Genomic DNA, 23,284 nt, shown 5'->3' with positions numbered 1-23,284 from the left:
CAATTCCGCCTTTTACCGCAGGACAAAGTGTTCATGTAGGTGTCCTAAGAGAGGTCGGAGATGCTCACTTATATTTTACTGTGCATTTTCACTTGATCGTGCACGAAAGACATAGTTTATGTGGACTTAATGACATTGACAAAAAATTAGGAGTGGAGATGCCGGGGATCGAACCCGGGGCCTTTCACATGCAAAGCGAACGCTCTACCACTGAGCTACATCCCCTTCACAACGATAGAACATTAAATTTAAGTAGTGTATTTTCATACCGTGTATATACATGCCACTCTGATTATTAAAATAGTCTTGCACCAAGACGAGATGGTTATCTTTATGTCTCTAACAGTTGTACTGGGATTGAAATTTGTTGAGCAAGTACATTTGTAGTTCATTTTCATGTACTGAACCATCAATCAGTCCGCCTCGTTATATATTGAGCCGAAGGAAGACATAAAATATAAAGTATTGGTTGTAAAAGGAAATCATATAGTATATAGGACAAACATACACCGTTTCTTTCATTGACCACGTACACATAACAGTTGTTTGAAGCATATACCATTATTAATATCAATATCGATCCGGAGAAAAGGCGCAAAAATATCTTCCCAGACGGGGAATCGAACCCCGGCCGCCGCGGTGAGAGCGCGGAATCCTAACCACTAGACTACCTGGGACTTACTCATAGTGGGGTAACTTAACACATATAAAGAGCAACACTAACAGCAATCATGCCTTTTTTGTACGTTACAACGTCATTGGGAATATCGACTGGCGTTAGACAGACTATAGAATGCCAATAGCTCAAGACCGCAAAAGGCGGCGAAATCACCCCGAATAGTCGCTACTGTCGACGCTATATAACGCATTGTTTCAGGCTGGAATCATTAACATAAACATTCGATTTGTTAATCTGACACACGATTTTAAAGTTATAATCCATATATTAAAATTGTGACACAAGTAAAACCTGTCGGGGAAAGGGAGTGTGGTATTAATTCGGCTTTGCCTGAAATGTTTGAGCGTGCATTTGAGACATGCCTCTAAAGAGTGATTTTTGAAATTTTAAGTCATCTGTGCCGAGTTCGCTGTTCAAACAGCACTTATATTCCGTTGCGCTTTCTATGATTTTCAAGGCAAAGCAGCATTGTGTAGGCGAGATTACTTTAATTGATTTCTCGATGCCGATTTTGTCTGCGGCCAAAAAATATGGAGATGCCGGGGATCGAACCCGGGGCCTTTCACATGCGAAGCGAACGCTCTACCACTGAGCTACACCCCCGTCCCTGGATTTTCATCAATATTTCCTTTTCAATTCCGCCTTTTACCGCAGGACAAAGTGTTCATGTAGGTGTCCTAAGAGAGGTCGGAGATGCTCACTTATATTTTACTGTGCATTTTCACTTGATCGTGCACGAAAGACATAGTTTATGTGGACTTAATGACATTGACAAAAAATTAGGAGTGGAGATGCCGGGGATCGAACCCGGGGCCTTTCACATGCAAAGCGAACGCTCTACCACTGAGCTACATCCCCTTCACAACGATAGAACATTAAATTTAAGTAGTGTATTTTCATACCGTGTATATACATGCCACTCTGATTATTAAAATAGTCTTGCACCAAGACGAGATGGTTATCTTTATGTCTCTAACAGTTGTACTGGGATTGAAATTTGTTGAGCAAGTACATTTGTAGTTCATTTTCATGTACTGAACCATCAATCAGTCCGCCTCGTTATATATTGAGCCGAAGGAAGACATAAAATATAAAGTATTGGTTGTAAAAGGAAATCATATAGTATATAGGACAAACATACACCGTTTCTTTCATTGACCACGTACACATAACAGTTGTTTGAAGCATATACCGTTATTAATATCAATATCGATCCGGAGAAAAGGCGCAAAAATATCTTCCCAGACGGGGAATCGAACCCCGGCCGCCGCGGTGAGAGCGCGGAATCCTAACCACTAGACTACCTGGGACTTACTCATAGTATAATATCCTTTATTAAATAAACTTTGTTATTTGCAGTATACCTCATAGTCAAATGTGGGAGTGCTTAATTGCTTTTGTTTTTTTTATTGGGTTCTTTTTGTATTTTTTTTGTATTTTTATATATTGACATTTCTCCGCACAAACTACTAATGCCTCATGTTTGTCTTCTCAAAGTGAAGATACACTTACCGGGTGCACTTGAGTCATTTTCAACATAGTATTCATTGAATAATAATACATTGCTACTATTTCGTTGAGTGTATTTTCTGTGTTATATTATTTTATTTTATTATTTTTATAACACTTGTTACATATCTTTACTGTGTGTGTATTGCATATGTTATTGTTTATAATAATATTGTCTGTATCATATGCCCTCCTGGGGCCCTAATTTGGTAAATAAAAATATTCTATTCTATTCTATTCTATTCTATTCATAGTGGGGTAACTTAACACATATAAAGAGCAACACTAACAGCAATCATGCCTTTTTTGTACGTTACAACGTCATTGGGAATATCGACTGGCGTTAGACAGACTATAGAATGCCAATAGCTCAAGACCGCAAAAGGCGGCGAAATCACCCCGAATAGTCGCTACTGTCGACGCTATATAACGCATTGTTTCAGGCTGGAATCATTAACATAAACATTCGATTTGTTAATCTGACACACGATTTTAAAGTTATAATCCATATATTAAAATTGTGACACAAGTAAAACCTGTCGGGGAAAGGGAGTGTGGTATTAATTCGGCTTTGCCTGAAATGTTTGAGCGTGCATTTGAGACATGCCTCTAAAGAGTGATTTTTGAAATTTTAAGTCATCTGTGCCGAGTTCGCTGTTCAAACAGCACTTATATTCCGTTGCGCTTTCTATGATTTTCAAGGCAAAGCAGCATTGTGTAGGCGAGATTACTTTAATTGATTTCTCGATGCCGATTTTGTCTGCGGCCAAAAAATATGGAGATGCCGGGGATCGAACCCGGGGCCTTTCACATGCGAAGCGAACGCTCTACCACTGAGCTACATCCCCGTCCCTGGATTTTCATCAATATTTCCTTTTCAATTCCGCCTTTTACCGCAGGACAAAGTGTTCATGTAGGTGTCCTAAGAGAGGTCGGAGATGCTCACTTATATTTTACTGTGCATTTTCACTTGATCGTGCACGAAAGACATAGTTTATGTGGACTTAATGACATTGACAAAAAATTAGGAGTGGAGATGCCGGGGATCGAACCCGGGGCCTTTCACATGCAAAGCGAACGCTCTACCACTGAGCTACATCCCCTTCACAACGATAGAACATTAAATTTAAGTAGTGTATTTTCATACCGTGTATATACATGCCACTCTGATTATTAAAATAGTCTTGCACCAAGACGAGATGGTTATCTTTATGTCTCTAACAGTTGTACTGGGATTGAAATTTGTTGAGCAAGTACATTTGTAGTTCATTTTCATGTACTGAACCATCAATCAGTCCGCCTCGTTATATATTGAGCCGAAGGAAGACATAAAATATAAAGTATTGGTTGTAAAAGGAAATCATATAGTATATAGGACAAACATACACCGTTTCTTTCATTGACCACGTACACATAACAGTTGTTTGAAGCATATACCGTTATTAATATCAATATCGATCCGGAGAAAAGGCGCAAAAATATCTTCCCAGACGGGGAATCGAACCCCGGCCGCCGCGGTGAGAGCGCGGAATCCTAACCACTAGACTACCTGGGACTTACTCATAGTATAATATCCTTTATTAAATAAACTTTGTTATTTGCAGTATACCTCATAGTCAAATGTGGGAGTGCTTAATTGCTTTTGTTTTTTTTATTGGGTTCTTTTTGTATTTTTTTTGTATTTTTATATATTGACATTTCTCCGCACAAACTACTAATGCCTCATGTTTGTCTTCTCAAAGTGAAGATACACTTACCGGGTGCACTTGAGTCATTTTCAACATAGTATTCATTGAATAATAATACATTGCTACTATTTCGTTGAGTGTATTTTCTGTGTTATATTATTTTATTTTATTATTTTTATAACACTTGTTACATATCTTTACTGTGTGTGTATTGCATATGTTATTGTTTATAATAATATTGTCTGTATCATATGCCCTCCTGGGGCCCTAATTTGGTAAATAAAAATATTCTATTCTATTCTATTCTATTCATAGTGGGGTAACTTAACACATATAAAGAGCAACACTAACAGCAATCATGCCTTTTTTGTACGTTACAACGTCATTGGGAATATCGACTGGCGTTAGACAGACTATAGAATGCCAATAGCTCAAGACCGCAAAAGGCGGCGAAATCACCCCGAATAGTCGCTACTGTCGACGCTATATAACGCATTGTTTCAGGCTGGAATCATTAACATAAACATTCGATTTGTTAATCTGACACACGATTTTAAAGTTATAATCCATATATTAAAATTGTGACACAAGTAAAACCTGTCGGGGAAAGGGAGTGTGGTATTAATTCGGCTTTGCCTGAAATGTTTGAGCGTGCATTTGAGACATGCCTCTAAAGAGTGATTTTTGAAATTTTAAGTCATCTGTGCCGAGTTCGCTGTTCAAACAGCACTTATATTCCGTTGCGCTTTCTATGATTTTCAAGGCAAAGCAGCATTGTGTAGGCGAGATTACTTTAATTGATTTCTCGATGCCGATTTTGTCTGCGGCCAAAAAATATGGAGATGCCGGGGATCGAACCCGGGGCCTTTCACATGCGAAGCGAACGCTCTACCACTGAGCTACATCCCCGTCCCTGGATTTTCATCAATATTTCCTTTTCAATTCCGCCTTTTACCGCAGGACAAAGTGTTCATGTAGGTGTCCTAAGAGAGGTCGGAGATGCTCACTTATATTTTACTGTGCATTTTCACTTGATCGTGCACGAAAGACATAGTTTATGTGGACTTAATGACATTGACAAAAAATTAGGAGTGGAGATGCCGGGGATCGAACCCGGGGCCTTTCACATGCAAAGCGAACGCTCTACCACTGAGCTACATCCCCTTCACAACGATAGAACATTAAATTTAAGTAGTGTATTTTCATACCGTGTATATACATGCCACTCTGATTATTAAAATAGTCTTGCACCAAGACGAGATGGTTATCTTTATGTCTCTAACAGTTGTACTGGGATTGAAATTTGTTGAGCAAGTACATTTGTAGTTCATTTTCATGTACTGAACCATCAATCAGTCCGCCTCGTTATATATTGAGCCGAAGGAAGACATAAAATATAAAGTATTGGTTGTAAAAGGAAATCATATAGTATATAGGACAAACATACACCGTTTCTTTCATTGACCACGTACACATAACAGTTGTTTGAAGCATATACCGTTATTAATATCAATATCGATCCGGAGAAAAGGCGCAAAAATATCTTCCCAGACGGGGAATCGAACCCCGGCCGCCGCGGTGAGAGCGCGGAATCCTAACCACTAGACTACCTGGGACTTACTCATAGTATAATATCCTTTATTAAATAAACTTTGTTATTTGCAGTATACCTCATAGTCAAATGTGGGAGTGCTTAATTGCTTTTGTTTTTTTTATTGGGTTCTTTTTGTATTTTTTTTGTATTTTTATATATTGACATTTCTCCGCACAAACTACTAATGCCTCATGTTTGTCTTCTCAAAGTGAAGATACACTTACCGGGTGCACTTGAGTCATTTTCAACATAGTATTCATTGAATAATAATACATTGCTACTATTTCGTTGAGTGTATTTTCTGTGTTATATTATTTTATTTTATTATTTTTATAACACTTGTTACATATCTTTACTGTGTGTGTATTGCATATGTTATTGTTTATAATAATATTGTCTGTATCATATGCCCTCCTGGGGCCCTAATTTGGTAAATAAAAATATTCTATTCTATTCTATTCTATTCATAGTGGGGTAACTTAACACATATAAAGAGCAACACTAACAGCAATCATGCCTTTTTTGTACGTTACAACGTCATTGGGAATATCGACTGGCGTTAGACAGACTATAGAATGCCAATAGCTCAAGACCGCAAAAGGCGGCGAAATCACCCCGAATAGTCGCTACTGTCGACGCTATATAACGCATTGTTTCAGGCTGGAATCATTAACATAAACATTCGATTTGTTAATCTGACACACGATTTTAAAGTTATAATCCATATATTAAAATTGTGACACAAGTAAAACCTGTCGGGGAAAGGGAGTGTGGTATTAATTCGGCTTTGCCTGAAATGTTTGAGCGTGCATTTGAGACATGCCTCTAAAGAGTGATTTTTGAAATTTTAAGTCATCTGTGCCGAGTTCGCTGTTCAAACAGCACTTATATTCCGTTGCGCTTTCTATGATTTTCAAGGCAAAGCAGCATTGTGTAGGCGAGATTACTTTAATTGATTTCTCGATGCCGATTTTGTCTGCGGCCAAAAAATATGGAGATGCCGGGGATCGAACCCGGGGCCTTTCACATGCGAAGCGAACGCTCTACCACTGAGCTACATCCCCGTCCCTGGATTTTCATCAATATTTCCTTTTCAATTCCGCCTTTTACCGCAGGACAAAGTGTTCATGTAGGTGTCCTAAGAGAGGTCGGAGATGCTCACTTATATTTTACTGTGCATTTTCACTTGATCGTGCACGAAAGACATAGTTTATGTGGACTTAATGACATTGACAAAAAATTAGGAGTGGAGATGCCGGGGATCGAACCCGGGGCCTTTCACATGCAAAGCGAACGCTCTACCACTGAGCTACATCCCCTTCACAACGATAGAACATTAAATTTAAGTAGTGTATTTTCATACCGTGTATATACATGCCACTCTGATTATTAAAATAGTCTTGCACCAAGACGAGATGGTTATCTTTATGTCTCTAACAGTTGTACTGGGATTGAAATTTGTTGAGCAAGTACATTTGTAGTTCATTTTCATGTACTGAACCATCAATCAGTCCGCCTCGTTATATATTGAGCCGAAGGAAGACATAAAATATAAAGTATTGGTTGTAAAAGGAAATCATATAGTATATAGGACAAACATACACCGTTTCTTTCATTGACCACGTACACATAACAGTTGTTTGAAGCATATACCGTTATTAATATCAATATCGATCCGGAGAAAAGGCGCAAAAATATCTTCCCAGACGGGGAATCGAACCCCGGCCGCCGCGGTGAGAGCGCGGAATCCTAACCACTAGACTACCTGGGACTTACTCATAGTGGGGTAACTTAACACATATAAAGAGCAACACTAACAGCAATCATGCCTTTTTTGTACGTTACAACGTCATTGGGAATATCGACTGGCGTTAGACAGACTATAGAATGCCAATAGCTCAAGACCGCAAAAGGCGGCGAAATCACCCCGAATAGTCGCTACTGTCGACGCTATATAACGCATTGTTTCAGGCTGGAATCATTAACATAAACATTCGATTTGTTAATCTGACACACGATTTTAAAGTTATAATCCATATATTAAAATTGTGACACAAGTAAAACCTGTCGGGGAAAGGGAGTGTGGTATTAATTCGGCTTTGCCTGAAATGTTTGAGCGTGCATTTGAGACATGCCTCTAAAGAGTGATTTTTGAAATTTTAAGTCATCTGTGCCGAGTTCGCTGTTCAAACAGCACTTATATTCCGTTGCGCTTTCTATGATTTTCAAGGCAAAGCAGCATTGTGTAGGCGAGATTACTTTAATTGATTTCTCGATGCCGATTTTGTCTGCGGCCAAAAAATATGGAGATGCCGGGGATCGAACCCGGGGCCTTTCACATGCGAAGCGAACGCTCTACCACTGAGCTACATCCCCGTCCCTGGATTTTCATCAATATTTCCTTTTCAATTCCGCCTTTTACCGCAGGACAAAGTGTTCATGTAGGTGTCCTAAGAGAGGTCGGAGATGCTCACTTATATTTTACTGTGCATTTTCACTTGATCGTGCACGAAAGACATAGTTTATGTGGACTTAATGACATTGACAAAAAATTAGGAGTGGAGATGCCGGGGATCGAACCCGGGGCCTTTCACATGCAAAGCGAACGCTCTACCACTGAGCTACATCCCCTTCACAACGATAGAACATTAAATTTAAGTAGTGTATTTTCATACCGTGTATATACATGCCACTCTGATTATTAAAATAGTCTTGCACCAAGACGAGATGGTTATCTTTATGTCTCTAACAGTTGTACTGGGATTGAAATTTGTTGAGCAAGTACATTTGTAGTTCATTTTCATGTACTGAACCATCAATCAGTCCGCCTCGTTATATATTGAGCCGAAGGAAGACATAAAATATAAAGTATTGGTTGTAAAAGGAAATCATATAGTATATAGGACAAACATACACCGTTTCTTTCATTGACCACGTACACATAACAGTTGTTTGAAGCATATACCGTTATTAATATCAATATCGATCCGGAGAAAAGGCGCAAAAATATCTTCCCAGACGGGGAATCGAACCCCGGCCGCCGCGGTGAGAGCGCGGAATCCTAACCACTAGACTACCTGGGACTTACTCATAGTGGGGTAACTTAACACATATAAAGAGCAACACTAACAGCAATCATGCCTTTTTTGTACGTTACAACGTCATTGGGAATATCGACTGGCGTTAGACAGACTATAGAATGCCAATAGCTCAAGACCGCAAAAGGCGGCGAAATCACCCCGAATAGTCGCTACTGTCGACGCTATATAACGCATTGTTTCAGGCTGGAATCATTAACATAAACATTCGATTTGTTAATCTGACACACGATTTTAAAGTTATAATCCATATATTAAAATTGTGACACAAGTAAAACCTGTCGGGGAAAGGGAGTGTGGTATTAATTCGGCTTTGCCTGAAATGTTTGAGCGTGCATTTGAGACATGCCTCTAAAGAGTGATTTTTGAAATTTTAAGTCATCTGTGCCGAGTTCGCTGTTCAAACAGCACTTATATTCCGTTGCGCTTTCTATGATTTTCAAGGCAAAGCAGCATTGTGTAGGCGAGATTACTTTAATTGATTTCTCGATGCCGATTTTGTCTGCGGCCAAAAAATATGGAGATGCCGGGGATCGAACCCGGGGCCTTTCACATGCGAAGCGAACGCTCTACCACTGAGCTACACCCCCGTCCCTGGATTTTCATCAATATTTCCTTTTCAATTCCGCCTTTTACCGCAGGACAAAGTGTTCATGTAGGTGTCCTAAGAGAGGTCGGAGATGCTCACTTATATTTTACTGTGCATTTTCACTTGATCGTGCACGAAAGACATAGTTTATGTGGACTTAATGACATTGACAAAAAATTAGGAGTGGAGATGCCGGGGATCGAACCCGGGGCCTTTCACATGCAAAGCGAACGCTCTACCACTGAGCTACATCCCCTTCACAACGATAGAACATTAAATTTAAGTAGTGTATTTTCATACCGTGTATATACATGCCACTCTGATTATTAAAATAGTCTTGCACCAAGACGAGATGGTTATCTTTATGTCTCTAACAGTTGTACTGGGATTGAAATTTGTTGAGCAAGTACATTTGTAGTTCATTTTCATGTACTGAACCATCAATCAGTCCGCCTCGTTATATATTGAGCCGAAGGAAGACATAAAATATAAAGTATTGGTTGTAAAAGGAAATCATATAGTATATAGGACAAACATACACCGTTTCTTTCATTGACCACGTACACATAACAGTTGTTTGAAGCATATACCGTTATTAATATCAATATCGATCCGGAGAAAAGGCGCAAAAATATCTTCCCAGACGGGGAATCGAACCCCGGCCGCCGCGGTGAGAGCGCGGAATCCTAACCACTAGACTACCTGGGACTTACTCATAGTGGGGTAACTTAACACATATAAAGAGCAACACTAACAGCAATCATGCCTTTTTTGTACGTTACAACGTCATTGGGAATATCGACTGGCGTTAGACAGACTATAGAATGCCAATAGCTCAAGACCGCAAAAGGCGGCGAAATCACCCCGAATAGTCGCTACTGTCGACGCTATATAACGCATTGTTTCAGGCTGGAATCATTAACATAAACATTCGATTTGTTAATCTGACACACGATTTTAAAGTTATAATCCATATATTAAAATTGTGACACAAGTAAAACCTGTCGGGGAAAGGGAGTGTGGTATTAATTCGGCTTTGCCTGAAATGTTTGAGCGTGCATTTGAGACATGCCTCTAAAGAGTGATTTTTGAAATTTTAAGTCATCTGTGCCGAGTTCGCTGTTCAAACAGCACTTATATTCCGTTGCGCTTTCTATGATTTTCAAGGCAAAGCAGCATTGTGTAGGCGAGATTACTTTAATTGATTTCTCGATGCCGATTTTGTCTGCGGCCAAAAAATATGGAGATGCCGGGGATCGAACCCGGGGCCTTTCACATGCGAAGCGAACGCTCTACCACTGAGCTACACCCCCGTCCCTGGATTTTCATCAATATTTCCTTTTCAATTCCGCCTTTTACCGCAGGACAAAGTGTTCATGTAGGTGTCCTAAGAGAGGTCGGAGATGCTCACTTATATTTTACTGTGCATTTTCACTTGATCGTGCACGAAAGACATAGTTTATGTGGACTTAATGACATTGACAAAAAATTAGGAGTGGAGATGCCGGGGATCGAACCCGGGGCCTTTCACATGCAAAGCGAACGCTCTACCACTGAGCTACATCCCCTTCACAACGATAGAACATTAAATTTAAGTAGTGTATTTTCATACCGTGTATATACATGCCACTCTGATTATTAAAATAGTCTTGCACCAAGACGAGATGGTTATCTTTATGTCTCTAACAGTTGTACTGGGATTGAAATTTGTTGAGCAAGTACATTTGTAGTTCATTTTCATGTACTGAACCATCAATCAGTCCGCCTCGTTATATATTGAGCCGAAGGAAGACATAAAATATAAAGTATTGGTTGTAAAAGGAAATCATATAGTATATAGGACAAACATACACCGTTTCTTTCATTGACCACGTACACATAACAGTTGTTTGAAGCATATACCGTTATTAATATCAATATCGATCCGGAGAAAAGGCGCAAAAATATCTTCCCAGACGGGGAATCGAACCCCGGCCGCCGCGGTGAGAGCGCGGAATCCTAACCACTAGACTACCTGGGACTTACTCATAGTGGGGTAACTTAACACATATAAAGAGCAACACTAACAGCAATCATGCCTTTTTTGTACGTTACAACGTCATTGGGAATATCGACTGGCGTTAGACAGACTATAGAATGCCAATAGCTCAAGACCGCAAAAGGCGGCGAAATCACCCCGAATAGTCGCTACTGTCGACGCTATATAACGCATTGTTTCAGGCTGGAATCATTAACATAAACATTCGATTTGTTAATCTGACACACGATTTTAAAGTTATAATCCATATATTAAAATTGTGACACAAGTAAAACCTGTCGGGGAAAGGGAGTGTGGTATTAATTCGGCTTTGCCTGAAATGTTTGAGCGTGCATTTGAGACATGCCTCTAAAGAGTGATTTTTGAAATTTTAAGTCATCTGTGCCGAGTTCGCTGTTCAAACAGCACTTATATTCCGTTGCGCTTTCTATGATTTTCAAGGCAAAGCAGCATTGTGTAGGCGAGATTACTTTAATTGATTTCTCGATGCCGATTTTGTCTGCGGCCAAAAAATATGGAGATGCCGGGGATCGAACCCGGGGCCTTTCACATGCGAAGCGAACGCTCTACCACTGAGCTACACCCCCGTCCCTGGATTTTCATCAATATTTCCTTTTCAATTCCGCCTTTTACCGCAGGACAAAGTGTTCATGTAGGTGTCCTAAGAGAGGTCGGAGATGCTCACTTATATTTTACTGTGCATTTTCACTTGATCGTGCACGAAAGACATAGTTTATGTGGACTTAATGACATTGACAAAAAATTAGGAGTGGAGATGCCGGGGATCGAACCCGGGGCCTTTCACATGCAAAGCGAACGCTCTACCACTGAGCTACATCCCCTTCACAACGATAGAACATTAAATTTAAGTAGTGTATTTTCATACCGTGTATATACATGCCACTCTGATTATTAAAATAGTCTTGCACCAAGACGAGATGGTTATCTTTATGTCTCTAACAGTTGTACTGGGATTGAAATTTGTTGAGCAAGTACATTTGTAGTTCATTTTCATGTACTGAACCATCAATCAGTCCGCCTCGTTATATATTGAGCCGAAGGAAGACATAAAATATAAAGTATTGGTTGTAAAAGGAAATCATATAGTATATAGGACAAACATACACCGTTTCTTTCATTGACCACGTACACATAACAGTTGTTTGAAGCATATACCGTTATTAATATCAATATCGATCCGGAGAAAAGGCGCAAAAATATCTTCCCAGACGGGGAATCGAACCCCGGCCGCCGCGGTGAGAGCGCGGAATCCTAACCACTAGACTACCTGGGACTTACTCATAGTGGGGTAACTTAACACATATAAAGAGCAACACTAACAGCAATCATGCCTTTTTTGTACGTTACAACGTCATTGGGAATATCGACTGGCGTTAGACAGACTATAGAATGCCAATAGCTCAAGACCGCAAAAGGCGGCGAAATCACCCCGAATAGTCGCTACTGTCGACGCTATATAACGCATTGTTTCAGGCTGGAATCATTAACATAAACATTCGATTTGTTAATCTGACACACGATTTTAAAGTTATAATCCATATATTAAAATTGTGACACAAGTAAAACCTGTCGGGGAAAGGGAGTGTGGTATTAATTCGGCTTTGCCTGAAATGTTTGAGCGTGCATTTGAGACATGCCTCTAAAGAGTGATTTTTGAAATTTTAAGTCATCTGTGCCGAGTTCGCTGTTCAAACAGCACTTATATTCCGTTGCGCTTTCTATGATTTTCAAGGCAAAGCAGCATTGTGTAGGCGAGATTACTTTAATTGATTTCTCGATGCCGATTTTGTCTGCGGCCAAAAAATATGGAGATGCCGGGGATCGAACCCGGGGCCTTTCACATGCGAAGCGAACGCTCTACCACTGAGCTACATCCCCGTCCCTGGATTTTCATCAATATTTCCTTTTCAATTCCGCCTTTTACCGCAGGACAAAGTGTTCATGTAGGTGTCCTAAGAGAGGTCGGAGATGCTCACTTATATTTTACTGTGCATTTTCACTTGATCGTGCACGAAAGACATAGTTTATGTGGACTTAATGACATTGACAAAAAATTAGGAGTGGAGATGCCGGGGATCGAACCCGGGGCCTTTCACATGCAAAGCGAACGCTCTACCACTGAGCTACATCCCCTTCACAACGATAGAACATTAAATTTAAGTAGTGTATTTTCATACCGTGTATATACATGCCACTCTGATTATTAAAATAGTCTTGCACCAAGACGAGATGGTTATCTTTATGTCTCTAACAGTTGTACTGGGATTGAAATTTGTTGAGCAAGTACATTTGTAGTTCATTTTCATGTACTGAACCATCAATCAGTCCGCCTCGTTATATATTGAGCCGAAGGAAGACATAAAATATAAAGTATTGGTTGTAAAAGGAAATCATATAGTATATAGGACAAACATACACCGTTTCTTTCATTGACCACGTACACATAACAGTTGTTTGAAGCATATACCGTTATTAATATCAATATCGATCCGGAGAAAAGGCGCAAAAATATCTTCCCAGACGGGGAATCGAACCCCGGCCGCCGCGGTGAGAGCGCGGAATCCTAACCACTAGACTACCTGGGACTTACTCATAGTATAATATCCTTTATTAAATAAACTTTGTTATTTGCAGTATACCTCATAGTCAAATGTGGGAGTGCTTAATTGCTTTTGTTTTTTTTATTGGGTTCTTTTTGTATTTTTTTTGTATTTTTATATATTGACATTTCTCCGCACAAACTACTAATGCCTCATGTTTGTCTTCTCAAAGTGAAGATACACTTACCGGGTGCACTTGAGTCATTTTCAACATAGTATTCATTGAATAATAATACATTGCTACTATTTCGTTGAGTGTATTTTCTGTGTTATATTATTTTATTTTATTATTTTTATAACACTTGTTACATATCTTTACTGTGTGTGTATTGCATATGTTATTGTTTATAATAATATTGTCTGTATCATATGCCCTCCTGGGGCCCTAATTTGGTAAATAAAAATATTCTATTCTATTCTATTCTATTCATAGTGGGGTAACTTAACACATATAAAGAGCAACACTAACAGCAATCATGCCTTTTTTGTACGTTACAACGTCATTGGGAATATCGACTGGCGTTAGACAGACTATAGAATGCCAATAGCTCAAGACCGCAAAAGGCGGCGAAATCACCCCGAATAGTCGCTACTGTCGACGCTATATAACGCATTGTTTCAGGCTGGAATCATTAACATAAACATTCGATTTGTTAATCTGACACACGATTTTAAAGTTATAATCCATATATTAAAATTGTGACACAAGTAAAACCTGTCGGGGAAAGGGAGTGTGGTATTAATTCGGCTTTGCCTGAAATGTTTGAGCGTGCATTTGAGACATGCCTCTAAAGAGTGATTTTTGAAATTTTAAGTCATCTGTGCCGAGTTCGCTGTTCAAACAGCACTTATATTCCGTTGCGCTTTCTATGATTTTCAAGGCAAAGCAGCATTGTGTAGGCGAGATTACTTTAATTGATTTCTCGATGCCGATTTTGTCTGCGGCCAAAAAATATGGAGATGCCGGGGATCGAACCCGGGGCCTTTCACATGCGAAGCGAACGCTCTACCACTGAGCTACACCCCCGTCCCTGGATTTTCATCAATATTTCCTTTTCAATTCCGCCTTTTACCGCAGGACAAAGTGTTCATGTAGGTGTCCTAAGAGAGGTCGGAGATGCTCACTTATATTTTACTGTGCATTTTCACTTGATCGTGCACGAAAGACATAGTTTATGTGGACTTAATGACATTGACAAAAAATTAGGAGTGGAGATGCCGGGGATCGAACCCGGGGCCTTTCACATGCAAAGCGAACGCTCTACCACTGAGCTACATCCCCTTCACAACGATAGAACATTAAATTTAAGTAGTGTATTTTCATACCGTGTATATACATGCCACTCTGATTATTAAAATAGTCTTGCACCAAGACGAGATGGTTATCTTTATGTCTCTAACAGTTGTACTGGGATTGAAATTTGTTGAGCAAGTACATTTGTAGTTCATTTTCATGTACTGAACCATCAATCAGTCCGCCTCGTTATATATTGAGCCGAAGGAAGACATAAAATATAAAGTATTGGTTGTAAAAGGAAATCATATAGTATATAGGACAAACATACACCGTTTCTTTCATTGACCACGTACACATAACAGTTGTTTGAAGCATATACCGTTATTAATATCAATATCGATCCGGAGAAAAGGCGCAAAAATATCTTCCCAGACGGGGAATCGAACCCCGGCCGCCGCGGTGAGAGCGCGGAATCCTAACCACTAGACTACCTGGGACTTACTCATAGTGGGGTAACTTAACACATATAAAGAGCAACACTAACAGCAATCATGCCTTTTTTGTACGTTACAACGTCATTGGGAATATCGACTGGCGTTAGACAGACTATAGAATGCCAATAGCTCAAGACCGCAAAAGGCGGCGAAATCACCCCGAATAGTCGCTACTGTCGACGCTATATAACGCATTGTTTCAGGCTGGAATCATTAACATAAACATTCGATTTGTTAATCTGACACACGATTTTAAAGTTATAATCCATATATTAAAATTGTGACACAAGTAAAACCTGTCGGGGAAAGGGAGTGTGGTATTAATTCGGCTTTGCCTGAAATGTTTGAGCGTGCATTTGAGACATGCCTCTAAAGAGTGATTTTTGAAATTTTAAGTCATCTGTGCCGAGTTCGCTGTTCAAACAGCACTTATATTCCGTTGCGCTTTCTATGATTTTCAAGGCAAAGCAGCATTGTGTAGGCGAGATTACTTTAATTGATTTCTCGATGCCGATTTTGTCTGCGGCCAAAAAATATGGAGATGCCGGGGATCGAACCCGGGGCCTTTCACATGCGAAGCGAACGCTCTACCACTGAGCTACACCCCCGTCCCTGGATTTTCATCAATATTTCCTTTTCAATTCCGCCTTTTACCGCAGGACAAAGTGTTCATGTAGGTGTCCTAAGAGAGGTCGGAGATGCTCACTTATATTTTACTGTGCATTTTCACTTGATCGTGCACGAAAGACATAGTTTATGTGGACTTAATGACATTGACAAAAAATTAGGAGTGGAGATGCCGGGGATCGAACCCGGGGCCTTTCACATGCAAAGCGAACGCTCTACCACTGAGCTACATCCCCTTCACAACGATAGAACATTAAATTTAAGTAGTGTATTTTCATACCGTGTATATACATGCCACTCTGATTATTAAAATAGTCTTGCACCAAGACGAGATGGTTATCTTTATGTCTCTAACAGTTGTACTGGGATTGAAATTTGTTGAGCAAGTACATTTGTAGTTCATTTTCATGTACTGAACCATCAATCAGTCCGCCTCGTTATATATTGAGCCGAAGGAAGACATAAAATATAAAGTATTGGTTGTAAAAGGAAATCATATAGTATATAGGACAAACATACACCGTTTCTTTCATTGACCACGTACACATAACAGTTGTTTGAAGCATATACCGTTATTAATATCAATATCGATCCGGAGAAAAGGCGCAAAAATATCTTCCCAGACGGGGAATCGAACCCCGGCCGCCGCGGTGAGAGCGCGGAATCCTAACCACTAGACTACCTGGGACTTACTCATAGTGGGGTAACTTAACACATATAAAGAGCAACACTAACAGCAATCATGCCTTTTTTGTACGTTACAACGTCATTGGGAATATCGACTGGCGTTAGACAGACTATAGAATGCCAATAGCTCAAGACCGCAAAAGGCGGCGAAATCACCCCGAATAGTCGCTACTGTCGACGCTATATAACGCATTGTTTCAGGCTGGAATCATTAACATAAACATTCGATTTGTTAATCTGACACACGATTTTAAAGTTATAATCCATATATTAAAATTGTGACACAAGTAAAACCTGTCGGGGAAAGGGAGTGTGGTATTAATTCGGCTTTGCCTGAAATGTTTGAGCGTGCATTTGAGACATGCCTCTAAAGAGTGATTTTTGAAATTTTAAGTCATCTGTGCCGAGTTCGCTGTTCAAACAGCACTTATATTCCGTTGCGCTTTCTATGATTTTCAAGGCAAAGCAGCATTGTGTAGGCGAGATTACTTTAATTGATTTCTCGATGCCGATTTTGTCTGCGGCCAAAAAATATGGAGATGCCGGGGATCGAACCCGGGGCCTTTCACATGCAAAGCGAACGCTCTACCACTGAGCTACATCCCCTTCACAACGATAGAACATTAAATTTAAGTAGTGTATTTTCATACCGTGTATATACATGCCACTCTGATTATTAAAATAGTCTTGCACCAAGACGAGATGGTTATCTTTATGTCTCTAACAGTTGTACTGGGATTGAAATTTGTTGAGCAAGTACATTTGTAGTTCATTTTCATGTACTGAACCATCAATCAGTCCGCCTCGTTATATATTGAGCCGAAGGAAGACATAAAATATAAAGTATTGGTTGTAAAAGGAAATCATATAGTATATAGGACAAACATACACCGTTTCTTTCATTGACCACGTACACATAACAGTTGTTTGAAGCATATACCGTTATTAATATCAATATCGATCCGGAGAAAAGGCGCAAAAATATCTTCCCAGACGGGGAATCGAACCCCGGCCGCCGCGGTGAGAGCGCGGAATCCTAACCACTAGACTACCTGGGACTTACTCATAGTGGGGTAACTTAACACATATAAAGAGCAACACTAACAGCAATCATGCCTTTTTTGTACGTTACAACGTCATTGGGAATATCGACTGGCGTTAGACAGACTATAGAATGCCAATAGCTCAAGACCGCAAAAGGCGGCGAAATCACCCCGAATAGTCGCTACTGTCGACGCTATATAACGCATTGTTTCAGGCTGGAATCATTAACATAAACATTCGATTTGTTAATCTGACACACGATTTTAAAGTTATAATCCATATATTAAAATTGTGACACAAGTAAAACCTGTCGGGGAAAGGGAGTGTGGTATTAATTCGGCTTTGCCTGAAATGTTTGAGCGTGCATTTGAGACATGCCTCTAAAGAGTGATTTTTGAAATTTTAAGTCATCTGTGCCGAGTTCGCTGTTCAAACAGCACTTATATTCCGTTGCGCTTTCTATGATTTTCAAGGCAAAGCAGCATTGTGTAGGCGAGATTACTTTAATTGATTTCTCGATGCCGATTTTGTCTGCGGCCAAAAAATATGGAGATGCCGGGGATCGAACCCGGGGCCTTTCACATGCGAAGCGAACGCTCTACCACTGAGCTACATCCCCGTCCCTGGATTTTCATCAATATTTCCTTTTCAATTCCGCCTTTTACCGCAGGACAAAGTGTTCATGTAGGTGTCCTAAGAGAGGTCGGAGATGCTCACTTATATTTTACTGTGCATTTTCACTTGATCGTGCACGAAAGACATAGTTTATGTGGACTTAATGACATTGACAAAAAATTAGGAGTGGAGATGCCGGGGATCGAACCCGGGGCCTTTCACATGCAAAGCGAACGCTCTACCACTGAGCTACATCCCCTTCACAACGATAGAACATTAAATTTAAGTAGTGTATTTTCATACCGTGTATATACATGCCACTCTGATTATTAAAATAGTCTTGCACCAAGACGAGATGGTTATCTTTATGTCTCTAACAGTTGTACTGGGATTGAAATTTGTTGAGCAAGTACATTTGTAGTTCATTTTCATGTACTGAACCATCAATCAGTCCGCCTCGTTATATATTGAGCCGAAGGAAGACATAAAATATAAAGTATTGGTTGTAAAAGGAAATCATATAGTATATAGGACAAACATACACCGTTTCTTTCATTGACCACGTACACATAACAGTTGTTTGAAGCATATACCGTTATTAATATCAATATCGATCCGGAGAAAAGGCGCAAAAATATCTTCCCAGACGGGGAATCGAACCCCGGCCGCCGCGGTGAGAGCGCGGAATCCTAACCACTAGACTACCTGGGACTTACTCATAGTATAATATCCTTTATTAAATAAACTTTGTTATTTGCAGTATACCTCATAGTCAAATGTGGGAGTGCTTAATTGCTTTTGTTTTTTTTATTGGGTTCTTTTTGTATTTTTTTTGTATTTTTATATATTGACATTTCTCCGCACAAACTACTAATGCCTCATGTTTGTCTTCTCAAAGTGAAGATACACTTACCGGGTGCACTTGAGTCATTTTCAACATAGTATTCATTGAATAATAATACATTGCTACTATTTCGTTGAGTGTATTTTCTGTGTTATATTATTTTATTTTATTATTTTTATAACACTTGTTACATATCTTTACTGTGTGTGTATTGCATATGTTATTGTTTATAATAATATTGTCTGTATCATATGCCCTCCTGGGGCCCTAATTTGGTAAATAAAAATATTCTATTCTATTCTATTCTATTCATAGTGGGGTAACTTAACACATATAAAGAGCAACACTAACAGCAATCATGCCTTTTTTGTACGTTACAACGTCATTGGGAATATCGACTGGCGTTAGACAGACTATAGAATGCCAATAGCTCAAGACCGCAAAAGGCGGCGAAATCACCCCGAATAGTCGCTACTGTCGACGCTATATAACGCATTGTTTCAGGCTGGAATCATTAACATAAACATTCGATTTGTTAATCTGACACACGATTTTAAAGTTATAATCCATATATTAAAATTGTGACACAAGTAAAACCTGTCGGGGAAAGGGAGTGTGGTATTAATTCGGCTTTGCCTGAAATGTTTGAGCGTGCATTTGAGACATGCCTCTAAAGAGTGATTTTTGAAATTTTAAGTCATCTGTGCCGAGTTCGCTGTTCAAACAGCACTTATATTCCGTTGCGCTTTCTATGATTTTCAAGGCAAAGCAGCATTGTGTAGGCGAGATTACTTTAATTGATTTCTCGATGCCGATTTTGTCTGCGGCCAAAAAATATGGAGATGCCGGGGATCGAACCCGGGGCCTTTCACATGCGAAGCGAACGCTCTACCACTGAGCTACACCCCCGTCCCTGGATTTTCATCAATATTTCCTTTTCAATTCCGCCTTTTACCGCAGGACAAAGTGTTCATGTAGGTGTCCTAAGAGAGGTCGGAGATGCTCACTTATATTTTACTGTGCATTTTCACTTGATCGTGCACGAAAGACATAGTTTATGTGGACTTAATGACATTGACAAAAAATTAGGAGTGGAGATGCCGGGGATCGAACCCGGGGCCTTTCACATGCAAAGCGAACGCTCTACCACTGAGCTACATCCCCTTCACAACGATAGAACATTAAATTTAAGTAGTGTATTTTCATACCGTGTATATACATGCCACTCTGATTATTAAAATAGTCTTGCACCAAGACGAGATGGTTATCTTTATGTCTCTAACAGTTGTACTGGGATTGAAATTTGTTGAGCAAGTACATTTGTAGTTCATTTTCATGTACTGAACCATCAATCAGTCCGCCTCGTTATATATTGAGCCGAAGGAAGACATAAAATATAAAGTATTGGTTGTAAAAGGAAATCATATAGTATATAGGACAAACATACACCGTTTCTTTCATTGACCACGTACACATAACAGTTGTTTGAAGCATATACCGTTATTAATATCAATATCGATCCGGAGAAAAGGCGCAAAAATATCTTCCCAGACGGGGAATCGAACCCCGGCCGCCGCGGTGAGAGCGCGGAATCCTAACCACTAGACTACCTGGGACTTACTCATAGTGGGGTAACTTAACACATATAAAGAGCAACACTAACAGCAATCATGCCTTTTTTGTACGTTACAACGTCATTGGGAATATCGACTGGCGTTAGACAGACTATAGAATGCCAATAGCTCAAGACCGCAAAAGGCGGCGAAATCACCCCGAATAGTCGCTACTGTCGACGCTATATAACGCATTGTTTCAGGCTGGAATCATTAACATAAACATTCGATTTGTTAATCTGACACACGATTTTAAAGTTATAATCCATATATTAAAATTGTGACACAAGTAAAACCTGTCGGGGAAAGGGAGTGTGGTATTAATTCGGCTTTGCCTGAAATGTTTGAGCGTGCATTTGAGACATGCCTCTAAAGAGTGATTTTTGAAATTTTAAGTCATCTGTGCCGAGTTCGCTGTTCAAACAGCACTTATATTCCGTTGCGCTTTCTATGATTTTCAAGGCAAAGCAGCATTGTGTAGGCGAGATTACTTTAATTGATTTCTCGATGCCGATTTTGTCTGCGGCCAAAAAATATGGAGATGCCGGGGATCGAACCCGGGGCCTTTCACATGCGAAGCGAACGCTCTACCACTGAGCTACACCCCCGTCCCTGGATTTTCATCAATATTTCCTTTTCAATTCCGCCTTTTACCGCAGGACAAAGTGTTCATGTAGGTGTCCTAAGAGAGGTCGGAGATGCTCACTTATATTTTACTGTGCATTTTCACTTGATCGTGCACGAAAGACATAGTTTATGTGGACTTAATGACATTGACAAAAAATTAGGAGTGGAGATGCCGGGGATCGAACCCGGGGCCTTTCACATGCAAAGCGAACGCTCTACCACTGAGCTACATCCCCTTCACAACGATAGAACATTAAATTTAAGTAGTGTATTTTCATACCGTGTATATACATGCCACTCTGATTATTAAAATAGTCTTGCACCAAGACGAGATGGTTATCTTTATGTCTCTAACAGTTGTACTGGGATTGAAATTTGTTGAGCAAGTACATTTGTAGTTCATTTTCATGTACTGAACCATCAATCAGTCCGCCTCGTTATATATTGAGCCGAAGGAAGACATAAAATATAAAGTATTGGTTGTAAAAGGAAATCATATAGTATATAGGACAAACATACACCGTTTCTTTCATTGACCACGTACACATAACAGTTGTTTGAAGCATATACCGTTATTAATATCAATATCGATCCGGAGAAAAGGCGCAAAAATATCTTCCCAGACGGGGAATCGAACCCCGGCCGCCGCGGTGAGAGCGCGGAATCCTAACCACTAGACTACCTTGGACTTACTCATAGTGGGGTAACTTAACACATATAAAGAGCAACACTAACAGCAATCATGCCTTTTTTGTACGTTACAACGTCATTGGGAATATCGACTGGCGTTAGACAGACTATAGAATGCCAATAGCTCAAGACCGCAAAAGGCGGCGAAATCACCCCGAATAGTCGCTACTGTCGACGCTATATAACGCATTGTTTCAGGCTGGAATCATTAACATAAACATTCGATTTGTTAATCTGACACACGATTTTAAAGTTATAATCCATATATTAAAATTGTGACACAAGTAAAACCTGTCGGGGAAAGGGAGTGTGGTATTAATTCGGCTTTGCCTGAAATGTTTGAGCGTGCATTTGAGACATGCCTCTAAAGAGTGATTTTTGAAATTTTAAGTCATCTGTGCCGAGTTCGCTGTTCAAACAGCACTTATATTCCGTTGCGCTTTCTATGATTTTCAAGGCAAAGCAGCATTGTGTAGGCGAGATTACTTTAATTGATTTCTCGATGCCGATTTTGTCTGCGGCCAAAAAATATGGAGATGCCGGGGATCGAACCCGGGGCCTTTCACATGCGAAGCGAACGCTCTACCACTGAGCTACACCCCCGTCCCTGGATTTTCATCAATATTTCCTTTTCAATTCCGCCTTTTACCGCAGGACAAAGTGTTCATGTAGGTGTCCTAAGAGAGGTCGGAGATGCTCACTTATATTTTACTGTGCATTTTCACTTGATCGTGCACGAAAGACATAGTTTATGTGGACTTAATGACATTGACAAAAAATTAGGAGTGGAGATGCCGGGGATCGAACCCGGGGCCTTTCACATGCAAAGCGAACGCTCTACCACTGAGCTACATCCCCTTCACAACGATAGAACATTAAATTTAAGTAGTGTATTTTCATACCGTGTATATACATGCCACTCTGATTATTAAAATAGTCTTGCACCAAGACGAGATGGTTATCTTTATGTCTCTAACAGTTGTACTGGGA

At 39.9% G+C, this 23,284-nt stretch overlaps 41 non-coding genes across 41 annotated transcripts; all 41 read right to left on the bottom strand.

Moving 5' to 3' along the window:
* Positions 1–153: 153 nt before the first annotated feature.
* Trnaa-ugc (transfer RNA alanine (anticodon UGC)) lies at positions 154–225 on the bottom strand. Its single transcript has one exon. It is a non-coding gene; the product is annotated as a tRNA-Ala (tRNA).
* A 380-nt stretch (positions 226–605) lies between these two features.
* Trnae-cuc (transfer RNA glutamic acid (anticodon CUC)) lies at positions 606–677 on the bottom strand. Its single transcript has one exon. It is a non-coding gene; the product is annotated as a tRNA-Glu (tRNA).
* A 533-nt stretch (positions 678–1,210) lies between these two features.
* On the bottom strand, positions 1,211–1,282 carry Trnaa-cgc (transfer RNA alanine (anticodon CGC)). Its single transcript has one exon. It is a non-coding gene; the product is annotated as a tRNA-Ala (tRNA).
* Positions 1,283–1,465: 183 nt separating this feature from the next.
* Trnaa-ugc (transfer RNA alanine (anticodon UGC)) lies at positions 1,466–1,537 on the bottom strand. The gene has a single exon. It is a non-coding gene; the product is annotated as a tRNA-Ala (tRNA).
* A 380-nt stretch (positions 1,538–1,917) lies between these two features.
* Positions 1,918–1,989, bottom strand: Trnae-cuc (transfer RNA glutamic acid (anticodon CUC)). Its single transcript has one exon. It is a non-coding gene; the product is annotated as a tRNA-Glu (tRNA).
* Positions 1,990–2,964: 975 nt separating this feature from the next.
* Trnaa-cgc (transfer RNA alanine (anticodon CGC)) lies at positions 2,965–3,036 on the bottom strand. The gene has a single exon. It is a non-coding gene; the product is annotated as a tRNA-Ala (tRNA).
* Positions 3,037–3,219: 183 nt separating this feature from the next.
* On the bottom strand, positions 3,220–3,291 carry Trnaa-ugc (transfer RNA alanine (anticodon UGC)). Its single transcript has one exon. It is a non-coding gene; the product is annotated as a tRNA-Ala (tRNA).
* Positions 3,292–3,671: 380 nt separating this feature from the next.
* Trnae-cuc (transfer RNA glutamic acid (anticodon CUC)) lies at positions 3,672–3,743 on the bottom strand. Its single transcript has one exon. It is a non-coding gene; the product is annotated as a tRNA-Glu (tRNA).
* A 970-nt stretch (positions 3,744–4,713) lies between these two features.
* On the bottom strand, positions 4,714–4,785 carry Trnaa-cgc (transfer RNA alanine (anticodon CGC)). Its single transcript has one exon. It is a non-coding gene; the product is annotated as a tRNA-Ala (tRNA).
* A 183-nt stretch (positions 4,786–4,968) lies between these two features.
* Positions 4,969–5,040, bottom strand: Trnaa-ugc (transfer RNA alanine (anticodon UGC)). Its single transcript has one exon. It is a non-coding gene; the product is annotated as a tRNA-Ala (tRNA).
* Positions 5,041–5,420: 380 nt separating this feature from the next.
* Trnae-cuc (transfer RNA glutamic acid (anticodon CUC)) lies at positions 5,421–5,492 on the bottom strand. Its single transcript has one exon. It is a non-coding gene; the product is annotated as a tRNA-Glu (tRNA).
* A 970-nt stretch (positions 5,493–6,462) lies between these two features.
* Trnaa-cgc (transfer RNA alanine (anticodon CGC)) lies at positions 6,463–6,534 on the bottom strand. The gene has a single exon. It is a non-coding gene; the product is annotated as a tRNA-Ala (tRNA).
* A 183-nt stretch (positions 6,535–6,717) lies between these two features.
* Trnaa-ugc (transfer RNA alanine (anticodon UGC)) lies at positions 6,718–6,789 on the bottom strand. Its single transcript has one exon. It is a non-coding gene; the product is annotated as a tRNA-Ala (tRNA).
* Positions 6,790–7,169: 380 nt separating this feature from the next.
* Positions 7,170–7,241, bottom strand: Trnae-cuc (transfer RNA glutamic acid (anticodon CUC)). Its single transcript has one exon. It is a non-coding gene; the product is annotated as a tRNA-Glu (tRNA).
* Positions 7,242–7,774: 533 nt separating this feature from the next.
* On the bottom strand, positions 7,775–7,846 carry Trnaa-cgc (transfer RNA alanine (anticodon CGC)). Its single transcript has one exon. It is a non-coding gene; the product is annotated as a tRNA-Ala (tRNA).
* A 183-nt stretch (positions 7,847–8,029) lies between these two features.
* Trnaa-ugc (transfer RNA alanine (anticodon UGC)) lies at positions 8,030–8,101 on the bottom strand. The gene has a single exon. It is a non-coding gene; the product is annotated as a tRNA-Ala (tRNA).
* A 380-nt stretch (positions 8,102–8,481) lies between these two features.
* Trnae-cuc (transfer RNA glutamic acid (anticodon CUC)) lies at positions 8,482–8,553 on the bottom strand. Its single transcript has one exon. It is a non-coding gene; the product is annotated as a tRNA-Glu (tRNA).
* Positions 8,554–9,086: 533 nt separating this feature from the next.
* On the bottom strand, positions 9,087–9,158 carry Trnaa-cgc (transfer RNA alanine (anticodon CGC)). Its single transcript has one exon. It is a non-coding gene; the product is annotated as a tRNA-Ala (tRNA).
* Positions 9,159–9,341: 183 nt separating this feature from the next.
* On the bottom strand, positions 9,342–9,413 carry Trnaa-ugc (transfer RNA alanine (anticodon UGC)). Its single transcript has one exon. It is a non-coding gene; the product is annotated as a tRNA-Ala (tRNA).
* A 380-nt stretch (positions 9,414–9,793) lies between these two features.
* On the bottom strand, positions 9,794–9,865 carry Trnae-cuc (transfer RNA glutamic acid (anticodon CUC)). Its single transcript has one exon. It is a non-coding gene; the product is annotated as a tRNA-Glu (tRNA).
* A 533-nt stretch (positions 9,866–10,398) lies between these two features.
* Trnaa-cgc (transfer RNA alanine (anticodon CGC)) lies at positions 10,399–10,470 on the bottom strand. The gene has a single exon. It is a non-coding gene; the product is annotated as a tRNA-Ala (tRNA).
* A 183-nt stretch (positions 10,471–10,653) lies between these two features.
* On the bottom strand, positions 10,654–10,725 carry Trnaa-ugc (transfer RNA alanine (anticodon UGC)). Its single transcript has one exon. It is a non-coding gene; the product is annotated as a tRNA-Ala (tRNA).
* A 380-nt stretch (positions 10,726–11,105) lies between these two features.
* On the bottom strand, positions 11,106–11,177 carry Trnae-cuc (transfer RNA glutamic acid (anticodon CUC)). The gene has a single exon. It is a non-coding gene; the product is annotated as a tRNA-Glu (tRNA).
* Positions 11,178–11,965: 788 nt separating this feature from the next.
* Trnaa-ugc (transfer RNA alanine (anticodon UGC)) lies at positions 11,966–12,037 on the bottom strand. The gene has a single exon. It is a non-coding gene; the product is annotated as a tRNA-Ala (tRNA).
* A 380-nt stretch (positions 12,038–12,417) lies between these two features.
* Trnae-cuc (transfer RNA glutamic acid (anticodon CUC)) lies at positions 12,418–12,489 on the bottom strand. Its single transcript has one exon. It is a non-coding gene; the product is annotated as a tRNA-Glu (tRNA).
* A 533-nt stretch (positions 12,490–13,022) lies between these two features.
* Trnaa-cgc (transfer RNA alanine (anticodon CGC)) lies at positions 13,023–13,094 on the bottom strand. Its single transcript has one exon. It is a non-coding gene; the product is annotated as a tRNA-Ala (tRNA).
* A 183-nt stretch (positions 13,095–13,277) lies between these two features.
* On the bottom strand, positions 13,278–13,349 carry Trnaa-ugc (transfer RNA alanine (anticodon UGC)). Its single transcript has one exon. It is a non-coding gene; the product is annotated as a tRNA-Ala (tRNA).
* Positions 13,350–13,729: 380 nt separating this feature from the next.
* Positions 13,730–13,801, bottom strand: Trnae-cuc (transfer RNA glutamic acid (anticodon CUC)). The gene has a single exon. It is a non-coding gene; the product is annotated as a tRNA-Glu (tRNA).
* Positions 13,802–15,026: 1,225 nt separating this feature from the next.
* Positions 15,027–15,098, bottom strand: Trnaa-ugc (transfer RNA alanine (anticodon UGC)). Its single transcript has one exon. It is a non-coding gene; the product is annotated as a tRNA-Ala (tRNA).
* Positions 15,099–15,478: 380 nt separating this feature from the next.
* On the bottom strand, positions 15,479–15,550 carry Trnae-cuc (transfer RNA glutamic acid (anticodon CUC)). Its single transcript has one exon. It is a non-coding gene; the product is annotated as a tRNA-Glu (tRNA).
* A 788-nt stretch (positions 15,551–16,338) lies between these two features.
* Trnaa-ugc (transfer RNA alanine (anticodon UGC)) lies at positions 16,339–16,410 on the bottom strand. The gene has a single exon. It is a non-coding gene; the product is annotated as a tRNA-Ala (tRNA).
* A 380-nt stretch (positions 16,411–16,790) lies between these two features.
* On the bottom strand, positions 16,791–16,862 carry Trnae-cuc (transfer RNA glutamic acid (anticodon CUC)). Its single transcript has one exon. It is a non-coding gene; the product is annotated as a tRNA-Glu (tRNA).
* Positions 16,863–17,395: 533 nt separating this feature from the next.
* Trnaa-ugc (transfer RNA alanine (anticodon UGC)) lies at positions 17,396–17,467 on the bottom strand. Its single transcript has one exon. It is a non-coding gene; the product is annotated as a tRNA-Ala (tRNA).
* Positions 17,468–17,847: 380 nt separating this feature from the next.
* On the bottom strand, positions 17,848–17,919 carry Trnae-cuc (transfer RNA glutamic acid (anticodon CUC)). Its single transcript has one exon. It is a non-coding gene; the product is annotated as a tRNA-Glu (tRNA).
* Positions 17,920–18,452: 533 nt separating this feature from the next.
* Trnaa-cgc (transfer RNA alanine (anticodon CGC)) lies at positions 18,453–18,524 on the bottom strand. The gene has a single exon. It is a non-coding gene; the product is annotated as a tRNA-Ala (tRNA).
* Positions 18,525–18,707: 183 nt separating this feature from the next.
* On the bottom strand, positions 18,708–18,779 carry Trnaa-ugc (transfer RNA alanine (anticodon UGC)). Its single transcript has one exon. It is a non-coding gene; the product is annotated as a tRNA-Ala (tRNA).
* A 380-nt stretch (positions 18,780–19,159) lies between these two features.
* On the bottom strand, positions 19,160–19,231 carry Trnae-cuc (transfer RNA glutamic acid (anticodon CUC)). The gene has a single exon. It is a non-coding gene; the product is annotated as a tRNA-Glu (tRNA).
* A 1,225-nt stretch (positions 19,232–20,456) lies between these two features.
* Positions 20,457–20,528, bottom strand: Trnaa-ugc (transfer RNA alanine (anticodon UGC)). Its single transcript has one exon. It is a non-coding gene; the product is annotated as a tRNA-Ala (tRNA).
* Positions 20,529–20,908: 380 nt separating this feature from the next.
* Trnae-cuc (transfer RNA glutamic acid (anticodon CUC)) lies at positions 20,909–20,980 on the bottom strand. Its single transcript has one exon. It is a non-coding gene; the product is annotated as a tRNA-Glu (tRNA).
* Positions 20,981–21,768: 788 nt separating this feature from the next.
* Positions 21,769–21,840, bottom strand: Trnaa-ugc (transfer RNA alanine (anticodon UGC)). The gene has a single exon. It is a non-coding gene; the product is annotated as a tRNA-Ala (tRNA).
* Positions 21,841–23,080: 1,240 nt separating this feature from the next.
* Trnaa-ugc (transfer RNA alanine (anticodon UGC)) lies at positions 23,081–23,152 on the bottom strand. Its single transcript has one exon. It is a non-coding gene; the product is annotated as a tRNA-Ala (tRNA).
* Between the last annotated feature and the right edge of the window lie 132 nt (positions 23,153–23,284).

Source organism: Mytilus galloprovincialis, unplaced genomic scaffold (genome assembly GCF_965363235.1).
Source record: "Mytilus galloprovincialis unplaced genomic scaffold, xbMytGall1.hap1.1 HAP1_SCAFFOLD_167, whole genome shotgun sequence".
Taxonomy (NCBI): Eukaryota; Metazoa; Mollusca; class Bivalvia; order Mytilida; family Mytilidae; genus Mytilus; species Mytilus galloprovincialis.
The sequence above is the reverse complement of the archived record's forward strand: the minus strand, read 5'-3'. Positions and strand labels throughout refer to the sequence as shown.